The sequence below is a fragment of the Amblyomma maculatum genome, chromosome 1 (genome assembly GCF_055883805.1).
Source record: "Amblyomma maculatum isolate TAMU_Amacu chromosome 1, ASM5588380v1, whole genome shotgun sequence".
NCBI classification, from domain to species: Eukaryota; Metazoa; Arthropoda; class Arachnida; order Ixodida; family Ixodidae; genus Amblyomma; species Amblyomma maculatum.
In genome coordinates, this window is record NC_139344.1 from 436838637 (window position 1) to 436857288 (window position 18652).

At 48.0% G+C, this 18652-nt stretch overlaps 1 long non-coding RNA gene across 1 annotated transcript in view; it reads left to right on the forward strand.

The window, feature by feature from the left end:
• LOC146209481 (uncharacterized) overlaps window positions 1-13302 on the forward strand; it is a 40403-nt gene extending 27101 nt beyond the window's left edge. Inside the window, exon 3 of the long non-coding RNA XR_014703443.1 lies at window positions 12754-13302. This is a non-coding gene — a long non-coding RNA (uncharacterized LOC146209481). The remainder of the gene's footprint in view (window positions 1-12753) is intronic.
• The last annotated feature ends 5350 nt before the right edge of the window (window positions 13303-18652 follow it).

An 18652-nucleotide genomic window follows, 5' to 3' on the forward strand; every position in this document is an offset into this window, starting at 1 on the left:
GTCCGCTTGAGGTAGCGTAGGTAGCGGAGGTGGCTCAGCTACGAAACAGAGGCGTCCGTGTGCTGTGCGATGTCAGCACACGTTAAATATTCCCAGGTGGTCGAAAGCACTCCGTAGCCCTCCACTACGGCTCCGCTTTCTCTCCACTTCACTCCAACCTTTCTTCCTTTCCTTACGGCGCCTTTGAGGTGTCCACAGAAAACAAGTGAGACAGTTACCGCGCCTTTCCCTTCCTATAAATCAATCAGTCAATCAATTAATCAATCAGCTGCAGAGCCAGTAGCAGACCCGTACTTTTTCTTTTTCTTTTTCCTACAGCCCCAACAACATCGCACAGCACACGGACGCCTCTTCGATTCGCCTCCATCGAAACGCAGCCGCCGCAGTCGGGATAGTACACGTAGGACGCCTGTCTGATTTATTGATTTATTTAGAGGAAGGGAAAGGCGCGGTAACTGTCTCACTTGTTTTCTGTGGACACCGCAACCGCGTCGTAAGGGAAGGGAGGAAGAGGGGAGTGAAAGTGGAAAGAGAGAAACAGGAGCTGTAGTTAAGGGCTACGGAGTAATTTCGGCCACCTGGGGATCTTTAAGGTGCGCTGACATCGCACAGCACATGACGCCTCTTCGTTTCGCCTCCATCGAAGCGCAGCCGCCGAGGTCGGGTTCGAACCCGGGTACTCCGGCACAGTAGTCGGGCGTCTTACCACTGCACCACCCCGGCGGGGCACGTAGGACGCCTACTTGCCACTAGCGCTTGAGCTAGAGAATGGGGAGGGTCCCATACAGACAGCTTAAACGCCGGGGTGTTGATCTAACTGCGTTCCATTCAAATGCAGCCTCTATGATCGGTTTCACACCCAGCTATTTCGACTAGGTTGCAGAGCCCTCGAGGATGCACCAAGCACTGGCGCTTATGTATTGTTGTGTCTTAGTCATGTCTTTTATTTCGAAAGCAATACTACGCCAGGCTTCGAGCCTTCAGCGTAGCGTTGGTTGGTTGGTTGCACAACTTTTATTTCCATCGGAAATGGGCGTCCTCTTCCCCACCCCGGGCACGCATGCCGGAGAAGACGGGGAGTCGTGCGCCAGCGGATTAGAGGCTGGCAGGTAGCTCTTAGCCTGGACCGGTAGTTACGCTTTACACCACGTGACTACCGACTTCAGACCAGCGCGAGAGCAGGGTGTTACGTTTCTCCACCGAGAAGTGGGACAGCTGACGCGGCCACCGCATAGCAACAGGCAGAACCGCGAGCCGATCGGCCATTTCGACGCCGTTCATCGGCCGCGCAACGCTTCCTCCCGCGGGCAAGACTTCGACGTGTTCCTGCCACGCGCCAAATGTGTGTGCGTGCGTGTGCGTGCAAACGCCGGCCAAGCCTGGAGCTCGTGAGAGAGAGTGCCGACCTCGCCCGTCTGCAGGAGGTGGAGGAGATGAGGTCGGACCATCTGCGATTGAGTCATTCGTCGTGAACCAACATGTTTGGCTCTCCTTTTCCTGTGAGGGTGTACCCTTTCCCTGTGAACGGGAAAACCTATAAAAAGCAGCGGCCGACTCCGCTGGGACAGACACTACATTGACGCGCCGTTGGCACGTCGCTAGACACCAGCTGTGTGAGAGTGTCTGTAAACTCTCCGGGTCAGCTTCACTGCCCGTTTCTTCATGATGTTGCAGTAAAGGTTGTTTCGTTAAAAGACGCCTCGTCTTTGCTGGCACCTTTGATGCCGTCCGCCGTCCACGGAGCCGCCAGGCCAACGCTACCGAGAGGCCGCGCGCCGCACGTAATAACTGCTGGCAGCGGTACGCTACTCAGGCACTCGCGACCCAAACCTAACAATTGGTGGCAGCGGGGCGATACCGAGGCGCACGCGACACCAACTGTAACAATTGGTGAACAGCGGTGGGACGACGACGACCAAGCCGTAACCGCGGTTGGAGGGACGAGCCAGGCGATACCGTCGTCCAACAACTGGTGAACAGCGGAAAGCGGAGAGACGAGGACGACCAAGCAGTGAAAACGAGCCAGGCCTGACCGAAGTGCAACATCTGGTGGGAAGAGCGGAGATGTCCGAGGCGTGACCCGTGAAACAAGCAGCTAAGCGGAAAGGCGGGAGCAGTGCACCGAGCCCTGTGTGATGACTGGTTGCCTGCAGCGGAACGACTGCGTTGGGATCTTGGCTGCGAGGTTTGGTGAGTGCGGGACTTTCTTCTACTGAGTTTTGCCAGGCTTTTGTTAGGTAGCGAACAGAGCTGGTAATTGTGTTGTCGTTGTTGCTGGGTTAATTGCAGCAAGACAATAGTGGGCAGTAGAGAAGGCAGCACTCGGAACAGCCATGGGTTTGGATTTGAAGTCGTTGCGCAAACCGAAATTGCTGGAGCTTGCGGAGGAGTTGGGTCTGGATTTTTCAGACAAACTCAGAAAACCAGAAGTGTTAAAGGCTATTCTTGCGTTGGAAGCTGAGGATGACGAGCTTTCGGAATGCCTTGAGATCATTGACGAACGTCAAGAGATGCGTGAACGTGGAGAACGTCACGAGAAAGAGATGCGTGAACGTGGAGAACGTCACGAGAAAGAGATGCATGAACGTAGGGAACGTTTCGAGAAAGAGGACGCCCGCGTAAGGAAACTGATGCAGCTGGAGATTTCAGCACATGGAATGAGCGTGGAAAGGATTAAAGCTTGCAATGCCATTCAGTGTAACGGTTCAATACCGCGAGATGGTCCGCCACCGTTCCTCATTGCCGAGGATGTGGCCGAGTATTTGGCAGACTTCGAGGATGTCTGCAGAAGTAAACGTTTCGAGCGAGATAGTTGGGCGCAGAAGTTGGTAGCTCTTCTCTCCGCTGAAGCGTCGGAAGAAATCAAGCGATTGGTTGGCGACCGCTTGAAAAATTACGATGAACTAAAAGAGTCATTGCTGATACGATATCAGATAACGCCTCAGGATCTTCGGAAGAGATATGAGAGCGAGAAACATTGTAACGAGGCATACTTTGATTTGGCCTATCAGTTGAAAGCCGCTGTAAGCGAATGGCTAGACAGTGCGGAAGGTCCGGAGCAAATCGAACTTGCACCGGACTGTGAGAAACAGCTTGGGGAAGCGGCCGAGCAACGTGACCGCAGTAGCGAGCCGACCGAGCCTCTAACAGAAGAGCATCGTGTTACCTTGGTCGAGCCGCCAGCTGAGACGGTTAGCACATGCTTAATCGGTGAGAAGTCCGAAGTGACGCCGTTAAGCGAGGTGAACTGCACGCCGACCCAAGTAGCTGTAGGAGATACAGTTCCATCAAATGAGTGTGGGGAACTGGTAATAACAGAACCGCCTCTCAATGCAGAAGCTTGTGTAGAGTGTGGCGGAGAAGAAAACCAGCTAGAAAATGACAAAATTGCGGTTTCCGAAAGCTGTGTCGCAGAGCAGGGCACGCAGAAAAACGAAGAGCCGATCAGGGAAACTGCGCAGCCCGCGAGTTGTGATCAGTCAGGGCAGACCGACGAGGAGTGTGCGTCCGCTGTAGAGAGCGAGACTTGCGAAGGCGACAGTGAGCGACCAGAGCACAGTCAGAGTCGTTCGTGCTCCGATACCACGCTGGGTTGTATTCGCGAAAGCAACCCCAGTGCGAACGCGGACGTGGCGCACATGACCCTCACGCTATCCGAAGCGCCCCAGCTGTCGCAGGAGCTTGATCCTGCTCCGGTTAGCTCTGAACGAGGCGACGCACTGAATGGCGAGCCGCCAGAGCAAATGCCTAGAAGGGGGACTGACACGACTGAAGTCAGCCGTTGTTGTCGTTCGGACTTGACTGAAAGTGAGTCCTGCGCTGCGGGCCGCGATGCAGACGCGGCGCCGCACTTCGACGACACCCGTGTCCTACTAGCTCCGGTTACCGCTAGAACGTTGACCGCTACCTTGCCGGAGCTCGCGCCGAAAGAAAGTGGGACTAGAGTATTCAAGTCCTGCCACCGAAAAACGCGGAAGGGCAGGCGCGAGAAAGAATGCTACCATCGTAAGGAGAGCGAACTCATACGGCTGCGAAAAGAAAGCAGAAAGCATGTGTTCCAGTGCTGCCGCAGAAAAACGCGGAAAGGCAAGCGCGAGAAAGATTGCTGCCATCGTAAGGAGAGCAAACGCAAACGATTGCAAAAAAGAAAGCAGAAAGCCTGTGTTCCAGTGCTGCCGTAGAAAAAAACGGAAAGGCAGGCGCGAGAAAGAAGCGAGGAAGTTGAAGCTATCGCGAAAGAGAAAGCGACTATCCCAAAAGCACAAATTCGCCCGTGCCCAGAAATCGCGTGACTGGTGCGCCACACGTAAGGAGAGGGATAGGTTGTTTAGCAAAGCTAGTGACTTATGCTCATGCGTTTCTTTGCACAGAAACAGGAAGGTACGGTTGTTTCGTGAAACGGACAGCCGAAGCTTTAGTGAAAAGGGTGATCTCAACGGTAATGCCGATGGCTTAAGTCGGAGCCCATAACGTGAGAAGAAGCCTCAGTTTTCACTTCTTGGTGTTTTTCTTCCTGGCATAGGATTTTGAACATTTGCATTGTATTATCTTTGTTTGAAGTGCTGTTTTGAAAATGCGATTTTCAAATTTGTGGACGCGTTCTAAGTGCTGCTAAGCTGCCCTTTAATGTAGATGGGGGCATAAGAGGGAAATAGTCTGGCAAAACTTAGTGAAGTTTGTGCCGTGCTTGCTGGCTGACCGGTTGAGTTTTTAGCGTGGTTGTGATGCTGTAGGTTGTCAGAAATCTCTCCTGAAGACAAGTTGCAGAGTGCCTTGGAAACCCGGACTTGCCAAGGAATTCTTCAGGCTGACTGGCTCAAGAGAAACAGAGTCAGATGATCCCGGCTAGCAGCAACATCCCGATCCCTCCGGACAGCGGATGCAGTCCCCTGCCCTTCGGGATCTCCCTTCCCCGGCGGGGCAGTCTGTTACGTTTCTCCACCGAGAAGTGGGACAGCTGACGCGGCCACCGCATAGCAACAGGCAGAACCGCGAGCGGATCGGCCATTTCGACGCAGTTCATCGGCCGCGCAACGCTTCCTCCCGCGGGCAAGACTCGACGTGTTCCTGCCACGCGCCAAATGTGTGTGCGTGCGTGTGCGTGCAAACGCCGGCCAAGCCTGGAGCTCGTGAGAGAGAGTGCCGCCCTCGCCCGTCTGCAGGAGGTGGAGGAGATGAGGTCGGACCATCTGCGATTGAGTCATTCGTCGTGAACCAACATGTTTGGCTCTCCTTTTCCTGTGAGGGTGTACCCTTTCCCTGTGAACGGGAAAACCTATAAAAAGCAGCGGCCGACTCCGCTGGGACAGACACTACATTGACGCGCCGTTGGCACGTCGCTAGACACCAGCTGTGTGAGAGTGTCTGTAAACTCTCCGGGTCAGCTTCACTGCCCGTTTCTTCATGATGTTGCAGTAAAGGTTGTTTCGTTAAAAGACGCCTCGTCTTTGCTGGCACCTTTGATGCCGTCCGCCGTCCACGGAGCCGCCAGGCCAACGCTACCGAGAGGCCGCGCGCCGCACGTAATAACTGCTGGCAGCGGTACGCTACTCAGGCACTCGCGACCCAAACCTAACAATTGGTGGCAGCGGGGCGATACCGAGGCGCACGCGACACCAACTGTAACAATTGGTGAACAGCGGTGGGACGACGACGACCAAGCCGTAACCGCGGTTGGAGGGACGAGCCAGGCGATACCGTCGTCCAACAACTGGTGAACAGCGGAAAGCGGAGAGACGAGGACGACCAAGCAGTGAAAACGAGCCAGGCCTGACCGAAGTGCAACATCTGGTGGGAAGAGCGGAGATGTCCGAGGCGTGACCCGTGAAACAAGCAGCTAAGCGGAAAGGCGGGAGCAGTGCACCGAGCCCTGTGTGATGACTGGTTGCCTGCAGCGGAACGACTGCGTTGGATTCTTGGCTGCGAGGTTTGGTGAGTGCGGGACTTTCTTCTACTGAGTTTTGCCAGGCTTTTGTTAGGTAGCGAACTGAGCTGGTAATTGTGTTGTCGTTGTTGCTGGGTTAATTGCAGCAAGACAATAGTGGGCAGTAGAGAAGGCAGCACTCGGAACAGCCATGGGTTTGGATTTGAAGTCGTTGCGCAAACCGAAATTGCTGGAGCTTGCGGAGGAGTTGGGTCTGGATTTTTCAGACAAACTCAGAAAACCAGAAGTGTTAAAGGCTATTCTTGCGTTGGAAGCTGAGGATGACGAGCTTTCGGAATGCCTTGAGATCATTGACGAACGTCAAGAGATGCGTGAACGTGGAGAACGTCACGAGAAAGAGATGCGTGAACGTGGAGAACGTCACGAGAAAGAGATGCATGAACGTAGGGAACGTTTCGAGAAAGAGGACGCCCGCGTAAGGAAACTGATGCAGCTGGAGATTTCAGCACATGGAATGAGCGTGGAAAGGATTAAAGCTTGCAATGCCATTCAGTGTAACGGTTCAATACCGCGAGATGGTCCGCCACCGTTCCTCATTGCCGAGGATGTGGCCGAGTATTTGGCAGACTTCGAGGATGTCTGCAGAAGTAAACGTTTCGAGCGAGATAGTTGGGCGCAGAAGTTGGTAGCTCTTCTCTCCGCTGAAGCGTCGGAAGAAATCAAGCGATTGGTTGGCGACCGCTTGAAAAATTACGATGAACTAAAAGAGTCATTGCTGATACGATATCAGATAACGCCTCAGGATCTTCGGAAGAGATATGAGAGCGAGAAACATTGTAACGAGGCATACTTTGATTTGGCCTATCAGTTGAAAGCCGCTGTAAGCGAATGGCTAGACAGTGCGGAAGGTCCGGAGCAAATCGAACTTGCACCGGACTGTGAGAAACAGCTTGGGGAAGCGGCCGAGCAACGTGACCGCAGTAGCGAGCCGACCGAGCCTCTAACAGAAGAGCATCGTGTTACCTTGGTCGAGCCGCCAGCTGAGACGGTTAGCACATGCTTAATCGGTGAGAAGTCCGAAGTGACGCCGTTAAGCGAGGTGAACTGCACGCCGACCCAAGTAGCTGTAGGAGATACAGTTCCATCAAATGAGTGTGGGGAACTGGTAATAACAGAACCGCCTCTCAATGCAGAAGCTTGTGTAGAGTGTGGCGGAGAAGAAAACCAGCTAGAAAATGACAAAATTGCGGTTTCCGAAAGCTGTGTCGCAGAGCAGGGCACGCAGAAAAACGAAGAGCCGATCAGGGAAACTGCGCAGCCCGCGAGTTGTGATCAGTCAGGGCAGACCGACGAGGAGTGTGCGTCCGCTGTAGAGAGCGAGACTTGCGAAGGCGACAGTGAGCGACCAGAGCACAGTCAGAGTCGTTCGTGCTCCGATACCACGCTGGGTTGTATTCGCGAAAGCAACCCCAGTGCGAACGCGGACGTGGCGCACATGACCCTCACGCTATCCGAAGCGCCCCAGCTGTCGCAGGAGCTTGATCCTGCTCCGGTTAGCTCTGAACGAGGCGACGCACTGAATGGCGAGCCGCCAGAGCAAATGCCTAGAAGGGGGACTGACACGACTGAAGTCAGCCGTTGTTGTCGTTCGGACTTGACTGAAAGTGAGTCCTGCGCTGCGGGCCGCGATGCAGACGCGGCGCCGCACTTCGACGACACCTGTGTCCTACTAGCTCCGGTTACCGCTAGAACGTTGACCGCTACCTTGCCGGAGCTCGCGCCGAAAGAAAGTGGGACTAGAGTATTCAAGTCCTGCCACCGAAAAACGCGGAAGGGCAGGCTCGAGAAAGAATGCTACCATCGTAAGGAGAGCGAACTCATACGGCTGCGAAAAGAAAGCAGAAAGCATGTGTTCCAGTGCTGCCGCAGAAAAACGCGGAAAGGCAAGCGCGAGAAAGATTGCTGCCATCGTAAGGAGAGCAAACGCAAACGATTGCAAAAAAGAAAGCAGAAAGCCTGTGTTCCAGTGCTGCCGTAGAAAAAAACGGAAAGGCAGGCGCGAGAAAGAAGCGAGGAAGTTGAAGCTATCGCGAAAGAGAAAGCGACTATCCCAAAAGCACAAATTCGCCCGTGCCCAGAAATCGCGTGACTGGTGCGCCACACGTAAGGAGAGGGATAGGTTGTTTAGCAAAGCTAGTGACTTATGCTCATGCGTTTCTTTGCACAGAAACAGGAAGGTACGGTTGTTTCGTGAAACGGACAGCCGAAGCTTTAGTGAAAAGGGTGATCTCAACGGTAATGCCGATGGCTTAAGTCGGAGCCCATAACGTGAGAAGAAGCCTCAGTTTTCACTTCTTGGTGTTTTTCTTCCTGGCATAGGATTTTGAACATTTGCATTGTATTATCTTTGTTTGAAGTGCTGTTTTGAAAATGCGATTTTCAAATTTGTGGACGCGTTCTAAGTGCTGCTAAGCTGCCCTTTAATGTAGATGGGGGCATAAGAGGGAAATAGTCTGGCAAAACTTAGTGAAGTTTGTGCCGTGCTTGCTGGCTGACCGGTTGAGTTTTTAGCGTGGTTGTGATGCTGTAGGTTGTCAGAAATCTCTCCTGAAGACAAGTTGCAGAGTGCCTTGGAAACCCGGACTTGCCAAGGAATTCTTCAGGCTGACTGGCTCAAGAGAAACAGAGTCAGATGATCCCGGCTAGCAGCAACATCCCGATCCCTCCGGACAGCGGATGCAGTCCCCTGCCCTTCGGGATCTCCCTTCCCCGGCGGGGCAGTCTGTTACGTTTCTCCACCGAGAAGTGGGACAGCTGACGCGGCCACCGCATAGCAACAGGCAGAACCGCGAGCGGATCGGCCATTTCGACGCCGTTCATCGGCCGCGCAACGCTTCCTCCCGCGGGCAAGACTCGACGTGTTCCTGCCACGCGCCAAATGTGTGTGCGTGCGTGTGCGTGCAAACGCCGGCCAAGCCTGGAGCTCGTGAAAGAGAGCGCCGCCCTCGCCCGTCTGCAGGAGGTGGAGGAGATGAGGTCGGACCATCTGCGATTGAGTCATTCATCGTGAACCAACATGCTTGGCTCTCCCTTTCCCTGTGAACGGGAAAACCTATAAAAAGCAGCGGCCGACTCCGCTGGGACAGAGACTACATTGACGCGCCGTTGGCACGTCGCTAGACACCAGCTGTGTGAGAGTGTCTGTAATCTCTCCGGGTCAGCTTCACTGCCCGTTTCTTCATGATGTTGCAGTAAAGGTTGTTTCGTTAAAAGACGCCTCGTCTTTGCTGGCACCTTTGATGCCGTCCGCCGTCCACGGAGCCGCCAGGCCAACGCTAGCGAGAGGCCGCGCGCCGCACGTAATAACTGCTGGCAGCGGTACGCTACTCAGGCACTCGCGACCCAAACCTAACAAGGGCTACCAACTCGGCTCTAGAGCGTAGCCTGGCTGGTAGCCACACGGGCGTTTCGCGCTTCTCCCGCTAGGTGCGGTGCGGTCTAACAGGTGGTATATAATCAACTGAAAAACATGATTCCCCAGAAAGGGAAAAACAATAGAAAGAAGGGGGGAGGAGAGGGGGAGTTCTAATGAAGGATGACAGGCATCTCAAGTCTGCTCCCCCATACAACATAAAAGTGCGTGTGCCAGCGCCACAGTGTCTTCCATTGGAGACACTTCGCCTCTCTTCTCTCTTCGGCAAGTAGAGAGGGTAAGGCTGCGCTGTACGAAGCATGCCTTTTCAGCGCTTGTAAGACAGTTCGTCATGCTGTCTGAGAAGTAGAGGGAGAAGGTGGCTCGCCAGTGTGAAGCCAGGAAGCGACAGCGAGCTACGGAGACAGAGGAACAATGTGAAGTGCTAGGCCAGACGTCGTGCTCAAGATGCGGCTCGGCGAATGCGTGCTTCTTCTCAAGCCACTGAAGCAGATTACTTTCGCAAAATTCCTAGGCTTAACAACAGCTAAGCCATTGTGAATTTTTTTTCTCTGCAATGTAGGTGCGAATACGCAGTTCCACAAACCACCTCGCGCTATTACCCTACTTTGTGCAAGGGTAATGCCGAACAGATACAGAAGTGGCAATAAGCCTCCACCGCAAGGGGCGACGAAGGCTATATATCTGCCTTGGAGGGCCGAGAGTAAGCTGAAAATATTATCTACTGCGGTACCACTCCCACTCAATCTTTCGTTATCATTTCTCCTTCCGGCACAACTGCTTGAGGTAAAATAAATTAGCTGCGGTTTAGCTTGTGGTTAAACCTGGAGTTACTCGAGAGCTATATCTGCATGGACGCGTCTTTCTCTCCCTCTTCTTTTTCCTTTCTTCTCTATTTTCTCTTCTGTCGTCCGCACGAGGCAGCGGAGGTGGCTCAGCTACAGAGCCAGTAGCAGGCCTGTGCATTTTAACGCGATAGCGTTAAGGAGATCGTGTCGCAGAAAAGCCGGTGTCGTCGGCGTAGGCGGCGTTTGCCGTGAGCGATAAATCCCAGCATGCACTTCATAAATAAAAAGCACCTTCCAAGATTGGCTTGGTGGGAATCGAACCAGGGTCTCCGGAGTGTGAGACGGAGACGCTACCACTCAGCCACGAGTTCTTTTTTCTTTTTTTTTCTTTATTTCCAAGGTATACATGAACAACAAATTGTCACACTTAATAAAACACTTCAGCTGCCCTTGAGCTAACGCGTGTGAGGTTAAAATTTTTTCAATTTTACCAGGTCATCCAGAACTTCTGCCCACTGTGGTGGGTCGGGGAGCGCGCAGATACATTCCCGTAGATAAACAGCACTTTCAAAAAATTTTCACGTACACTGCGAATGTTAATATATTCATGCCTTACTTGCATCCGTGTTTTCCACAAGCTGTGGAGGCCCAGAAGCATTATTAAATCATAAGGTACGTCTTCGTTCTCCACCGGTAAAAACCGGATGCCATAAGCGTTTAGTGGTAGCTCTTTTTTAATTGTTCTTTATAGCACGTCCCAATGAAATACTGCATTCCAGCAGTCTAAGAATATGTGTTCAATTGTCTCTGGCTTCTTGCAAAGCAGGCAGTTTGTCGTCCAAGGGACATAGATTCCTTTTTCGTGAAGCCAGGTTTTGACGGGTAGAGTGTTCGAGTGCAACTTAAAAAAGAACGTTTTGGCAGCCGGTAGAACTGGCATCCTCTTCACTCGTTTTAAAATATCCTGCCCTGGGCCTCCACGGTAGGGCTCTCGATACAAAGGTGCCGGCAGCATTATTTCCACTAGGTCCTTATACAGCTTTTTCTTGCCAACACTGTACAAATATTCACGGGAAAAACGTACTTCTAACAACTTGTAAGAGAGAACTACCTCGCGCAAATATCCTGGGACAGCACCACGCATGTTTTCACTTGAGGAGACAACAAATCCGGGTAACAGCCTTTGCAGCCGCACTTGCATGACTGTTCTTAAAAAGGTGTCATTTTGGTCGCGAAGAAAAAAAAAGCGCGATACCCCTTGGCGCAGAAACAAATGAATCAAACCGACTCCTCCGCTTTTTAAAGAAAAAAATAAATTCGTTCGCCTCGTCTTTTCCCATTTCGAAGTCCAAAGAAAAACCGCAAACACACGATGAATTTTTTGAATGGCAGTTCGTGACGCACATAGAACATTCATTACATACCATATCTTTGAAATCAAAAAAACATTGCAGATGAACGCGCGTGAAAAGATTGACAGTTGTCTTCCCTGCCATGCTTCCGCTTTCTCTCGCATTCTATTTGTTTCTTCCTTCCAATGTAAGCTAGGATCGCGATAACATTGTAGGGGCACACCCAGATACTGCATTGGCACGGAAGACCATTGCAATCGGGAGAAAGAAGCCGGTTCAGCATCCCACAAGCCGTGCCAAAATCCGGAGCTATACACCGCACTATAACATTCTACGGCACGTTTCTAAGGCAACACCGCATTCACTAGAAGCGCTTTTGTACCGCTTTCAAGCATCGAACTCGTGGCTGAGTTAACCCGACTCAGCCACGAGTTCGATGCTTGAAAGCGGTACAAAAGCGCTTCTAGTGAATGCGGTGTTGCCTTAGAAACGTGCCGTAGAACGTTATAGTGCGGTGTATATCGGTAATTATGAGCATGTTACTTACAGAAGTCGCAGACACACGAGTAGCGAAGTACGTTTCCGCTACATTTCTTCTGCGCTCTGCGCACATGCTGAGCGCTCTTGCGGTAAACACAGAAGAACCCCTCCTCGCAATGTGCGGCGCTGCCCCGACACGTGGCGCGCCACTCGCCCCTGACGTTTCGCCGTGTACCCTCACGGGTTGTAGAATCAAGCGTCTTTCCTTTCTTTAGATCACTATCTTCGCTCACCCGCTTCTACCCTTCGGGCCGCGCGGGTACCGGTGCGAGGTTGCCCCAATACCTTTGCGCTTAATAAGTTTTCTCGACGAGGTGCAATAACGCTATCGCGTTCCACTCTTGAAGACGAAGCTTAAGCGTCCTCCAAATTTTTATTTTCCTTTTTCCTACAGCCACAACAACAACACCATCTTACGGCTATGCTAAGATTCGGCGTGAAGGTAAAGACAGGTCTTTTGCAGATTTTAATTTTCTCTAGGGTTTACCTCTATTTATGCCATAGGGGCACTTTGAACAACTATAGAGCGATGAGGCGAAAGCGATTGCTGCGCGGTGTTTGGGTGACTTTAAGCCCTCCAGTACGACACCTCTTTCTCTCTAGCCTTACTCTCACCTTCCACCTTTTCCTTACGACGTGGTTCAGGTGTCTGCGGAGAATTGTGACACATACTGCTCCTTTTTATCCTGTAAACTAATTTTGAATGTCGCCGATGCCTCTTGCACTGAGTCTGCTTCTATATGCTGTTTGGTGCAGCGTTCGAGGAAGCGCCAAATAAATGTCGCCACACGGACATCTGGAATCAACACCTGGAGGAATTAACTTCGCCTTGTGACGTCATCACCAGTCGTGACGCCACCATGTGTTGACGTCATTTCCAGTTATTGCAATTACCCATGACTACTTAGCCATTCATCATCATCATCAGCCTGACTATACCCACTGCAGGGCGAAGGCCTATCCCATATTTCTGCACTTAACCCGGTTCTCTGCTAGCTGCATCCACTTGACCCCTGCGAACTTCTTAATCTCATCCGCCCACCTAACTTTATGCCGCCCCCTGCTATGCTTTCCTTCCCTTCGAATCCAGTTTGTTACCCTAAGCAACCATCGGTTATCCTCTCTTCGCACTACATGTCCTGCCCATGTCCATTTCTTCTTCTTAATTTCCACTAGAATGTCGGTAACTTGAGTTATTTCTCTGATCCGCTCAGCACGCTTCCTACCTCTTAATGTTACCCCTACCATTTTTCGTTCCATAGCCCTCTGGGTTGTCCTCAAATTAAGTAGAACTCTCTTAGTTAGCCTCCACGTTTCCATAGGAGATTACAGGTAAGATGCAACTGTTATATACTTTCCTCTTTAGCGATACCGGTAAGCTGCTAGACATAATCTGCGAGTGCTTGCCAAATGCGCTCCATCCCAATCTTATTCTTCTTGTTATTTCCTTTTCATGGTCCGGATCTGCGGTTGCTACCTGTCCTAAGTAGACATATTCGCCTACTACTTCCAGTACTTCGCTACCTAATGTAAACTGCTGTTCCTTCCCGAGGCTGTTGAACATTACCTTAGTGTTCTGCATATTGATTTTCAAGCCTACCTTTCTACTTTTACTGTCTAGGTCATCAATCATTATTTGCAGTTCATCTCCCGAGTTGCTTAGCAAGGCAATGTCATCAGCAAATCGTAGATTACTGAGGTATTCTCCATCTACCCTTATCCCTAACTGCTCCCATGCCAAGTCTCTGGATACATCCTGTAAGCAGGCTGTGAGTAGTACTGGGGAGATTGTGTCTCCTTGCCTGACACCTTTCTTTATGGGAATTTTGTTACTTTCTTTTTGCAGAACTATGGTTGCTGTGCAGCCACTGTATATATCTTCCAGCACTTTCACGTACGGCTCATCTACACCCTGATTTCGCAACGCCTGCATCACCACCGAGGTTTCAACTGAGTCAAATGCTTTTTCGTAATCAATGAATGCTATGTATAAGGGGTGGTTATATTCCGGGCATTTTTCTATCACCTGAGTGATGGTATGGATATGATCGATAGTAGAGTACCGTTTCCGAAACCCTGCTTGATCCTTTGCTTGATTGAAGTCTAAGGTTGTCCTGATTCTATTAGCGATTACCTTAGTAAATACTTTACACGTAACAGACAGTAAGCTGATTGGTCTGTAATGTTTAAGGTCCTTAGAGTCTCCTTTCTTATGAATGAGGATAATGTTTGCATTCTTCTATGGTTCCGGTACCGTCGATGACACCAGGCACTGCGTATACAGGGTGTTCAGTTTTTCTAACACGATATCTCCCCCGTCCTTCAGCAAAGCCGTAGTTTTTTCCCCCTTTTCATAGTTTCTAATGCTTTCTTGACCTCGTCCTTTGCCACTGGTGGAACGTCTGACTGTTTTTCCCTACCGCCAATCTCATTACGGTCCTGACTACTTTGGCTACTGTAGAGATTTGTATAGAACTCTTCGGCTACTTTGACTATCTTATCCATATTCGTGATGACGTTGCCCGCCTTGTCCCTTATCGCATACATCTGGTTTTTGCCTATGCCCAATTTCTTCTTTACCGCTTTAAGGCTTCCCCCGTTCTTTACAGCATGCTCAATTTTATCCATGTTATACTTCCTTATATCGGCCACCTTGCGCTTATTGATTAGCTTTGATATCTCGGCCAATTCGATCCGGTCTGTTGGATTGGAAGCTTTCATACTCTGAAAAACCAAACGTTCTACGGGGCAATGACCTCATAAAATCTCATTTAATCGCATAGAGTCTCATACGGTGCACATTATTATCATAAAATATCGTACATAATTTGTGATAATGTACAAGAAACTATGAGAACTTATGCAATTATATGCGACTTGTACGTGATTTCTTACGTGAATTGAGTGAGATTGTGTGAGAAAATGTGAGGGTATTGCCCCTTACAGTTTTTTCAGTAGGCATGTCATTTCTTAATCAAATCTTTCGTCTCCTTAGACAGCTTAGCGGTATCCGCTCTAACTATCCTACTGCCTACTTCTACCGCGCACTCAGTAATGATATCTCTGAAATTATTGTTCCTTGCTTCTAGGGTAATGTCGCCATCCTCGGTTAGAGCTGAATACCTATTCTGTAGCGAGATCCTGAACTCTTCTGCCCTCCCCCTCACCGTTAATTCGTTGATGGGTTTCTTTTTTTTTTTTATTTATGAATCTGTTGCGTTCCTTCTTCAGATTTAGGCGAATTCGGGACCTCACCATCCTGTGGTCATTGCATCGCACTTTCCTGATTACCTCTACATCTTGCATAATGGCGGGGGTTGAACACATTATGAAGTCGATTTCATTTTTAGTCTTCCCGTCGGACTTTTCCATGTTCATTTCCGGTTCTTCCGTTTGCTGAAGAAGGTATTCATGATTCGTAAGTTATTGCGCTCTGCAAACTCAACTAGTAACTCCCCCTGCTATTCCTTAGCCATTACTACCCAGTCGAAAAATACTACAGGAAATTTCTGTTGTACAACAGAAATTTCTGTTGTACGACATAATTTTGTGTTGTGCGACACAAACTTCTGTTGTACAACACAACACGGTCCAGGTGTACTACAGGAAAGTGTGTTGTACAACAGAACTCTTTGTTGTACAACACAAGACTGCTCTGTAGTAATAATGACTGCTGTGTTGTACTACAGACTTGTCTGTTGCACAACAAACCACAGTACAACAGAGCGCAACTCTTGTACTACAAATTGAGTTGTACAACAAACCGGTCTGTTGTGCACTGCTTATGAATTGCATATCCATAAAGTACATTTCTGTGTCTAACTCGCATTATCTATATGTGTGTTTTGACATATAGATGCAACATTTTATGGGTGCGATGCTGCTTGCTTACACCCCTTCCATCAGTACTTCAATGCACTCTTTCTGGAGGGGTGCAACTTAAAGCAGAGAAAGGATATACATATGTCTATTTGGTCATTGAATAATTAATGATGATTGTTGTATGTCCTAATGATCGACCTAAAAAATCTCTTTGTCATAATTACTGAATTAAGCAGCTTTAAATAACCGTAATTTCATTTGCCTTGCACACATGGAAGGTTGCCTGAAAACAGCACATTTCATTATATGCATGCAGTTGAGAACTATCAGTTCAAATGTTAAATTGTGTGGGTCAATCTTTATAGGTGTGTGTGTGTGTGTGGTACTTGAGAGCTCTTGCCATGCACATGTATTCCATCTCGCAAGGTTAAAATATGTATATTGCAATGAACATGGGAAAAACACTACTAGGGGGCTGTAATTAGGTCTCCAAGCTTATTGTGGTGAATCCACAGCTTTAAGTAGTACTTTGTGACCTTTGTTGATTCTTTACCTGATCAAGTTGAACATGCTAAATTTTACTTGTACATGTTTTTGCCCAATTTATTGTTTGATTTTGGATTATGTACTTCTCGAGAAATTTTATATGGTATGTGACTTGATAGGCTAAAGTTGAATTGTTAATTGCATCACGTTGCTAATTGATTCCTATTTAAGACTGGCAAATAATGTAGTGCATTTGAATTCGATATAAGCTATCCAAAGATGTATGATTTGATATATACAGCAGGATTTTCAATTTTTATTCTTATCATTAAACCAATTACCTGTACTGCATGTTAATAGACTTAGCACATATTTCAGTACAAATATACATGGCATAATTGTTATCTAATGATATATAACTTGATGATGTACAAGCACAATGTATTTCCCAAATAGCTAACAAATCATAATTAAGACCTACAATTAGCCCTCTCAACATAAGCTATTAAATGATATGATATATGACTTCATATTTCATAGGATGAAATTTATTTTTAAATAGAACCTGCAATAATTCCGGTGAATATTGAGATAAGCCACTCATTCATACGTGATGATTTCATGGCCTGAGCTTCCATTTTTATTCACATTTACCCAATGACACTTCATTAAGGCTTGCAATTAGTCTAGTGCAAATATACTCAACATAAGCTCTCCAGATATATGACTTGATGCACTGTAATGTCGAATAATAAACACTACTATCTAGCTATGAAAATTAATTTTGACCTGCAATAGTTTAGCACAATGGTACCCAATGTAAGCCATATATAATGAAACACATAGCTGAATAATGTAAGCTATCGAACAATTTATCATTTGATGTGTTTAGTTCATACCTAATCACAATATACACGCAATAACAATTATAATCACAGTGTAGGGTTGGTTCCATTCAAATATACTTGACATAAGCTATTCAGGGATATTTGACTTGGTAATGCAATAAACTCAATTTAGTCACATTTAACCAACTAGCAGTAAGTGAGACCTACAATTAGACACTTAAAATTACACTTAACAAAAACTATTTGAGATAAATTGTACTCAACATAAGCTGGGCAACCACTGCAAATAGTTTTGGTATGCACATTTTTTGTCGACATTACTACCAATCTTCTACTTTTGTAATCAATGACTTTGACTGAGCGATGCATCATGCCACCTCCAGAAATTATTCAGAGCCTCATTTTTAACTAAAAACAAAATAGCTTTTTATACTGATATTAAGGTATCATGCATTCAAATTGAAAGTTGTCACTTGCTGATTTTGCATGTCAGTAAGCGCAATGGTATCCATGCAACACATACCTGCCATGCATTAATGGCACAAGTTTCATTTCTTTAGTTATGCTCTAAAACAAGCGAATTGAGAAAATTATCAACAGCAGTGGTTTGCCAGGAGTTGAAATTTCTAAATCTATAAGGAGGGCATAGGTGGTAAAAAAGCGGAATTCATTTTTATTTTTTATTTCTGGTAATGTGTCAGTGAGGACTGTAGCTTTTATAACTGCGATGCTCCTGAGAAAGAAAGCAAACAATTACTTCATGAATGAACAAAGGCTGTGTATTTTGAACAGAAAAGCTAATGTACAATAACTTGTTGAGAATTAAATTATGCAGAATTTACCAAGGACTGTGTAAAATGTGCGGAGAATCTATGCAGCATTTCAGGCGACTAGCAGTTGACGTTATCAAACCAACTTGCTCTTCAGCACCACTCACATATTACAGAGATGCAAAGTGCTGCAAAGTGTGCACCTTTGCACTATAATATATTAGATAACCATAATAATTGGTGCACACCAGTAATGTACATAATAGCTAGGGTATACTCGCCACACTCACTGTACATATTTTTGTACGAAGTCATGGTTTCTTTCACCACAAGCCAGCGATTGGTGTTGTGGCTCTTTGCATAGATGCCCATATTTCAGCACTATTAAACAAAATTCCTCGTAATGTGTAAATAAAATATTTGTTACAAACGAAGCAGATGCCTTCAGAGAAACAAGCAGATGTGTAGAGAAACTATACTAATCAGCAGAGAGTCTATTTTGAAGATGTGGTGCCCAAATCGCTTCATTGTTAAGTACCATTTTTTATAGGCTCAATTCATGAAACATTAAAGTCAAAGGTTATTGCATAGCTGAATGAGATGACATAGGACAGAACTTGCCAAAACAAAATTATACAGCAACACAAAACAGTTCTATTGGTGAATGTCATACAATGTTGTGCACAAAGCACATATTGCCATTAAATGAACAGTTTGCATGGCACCAAA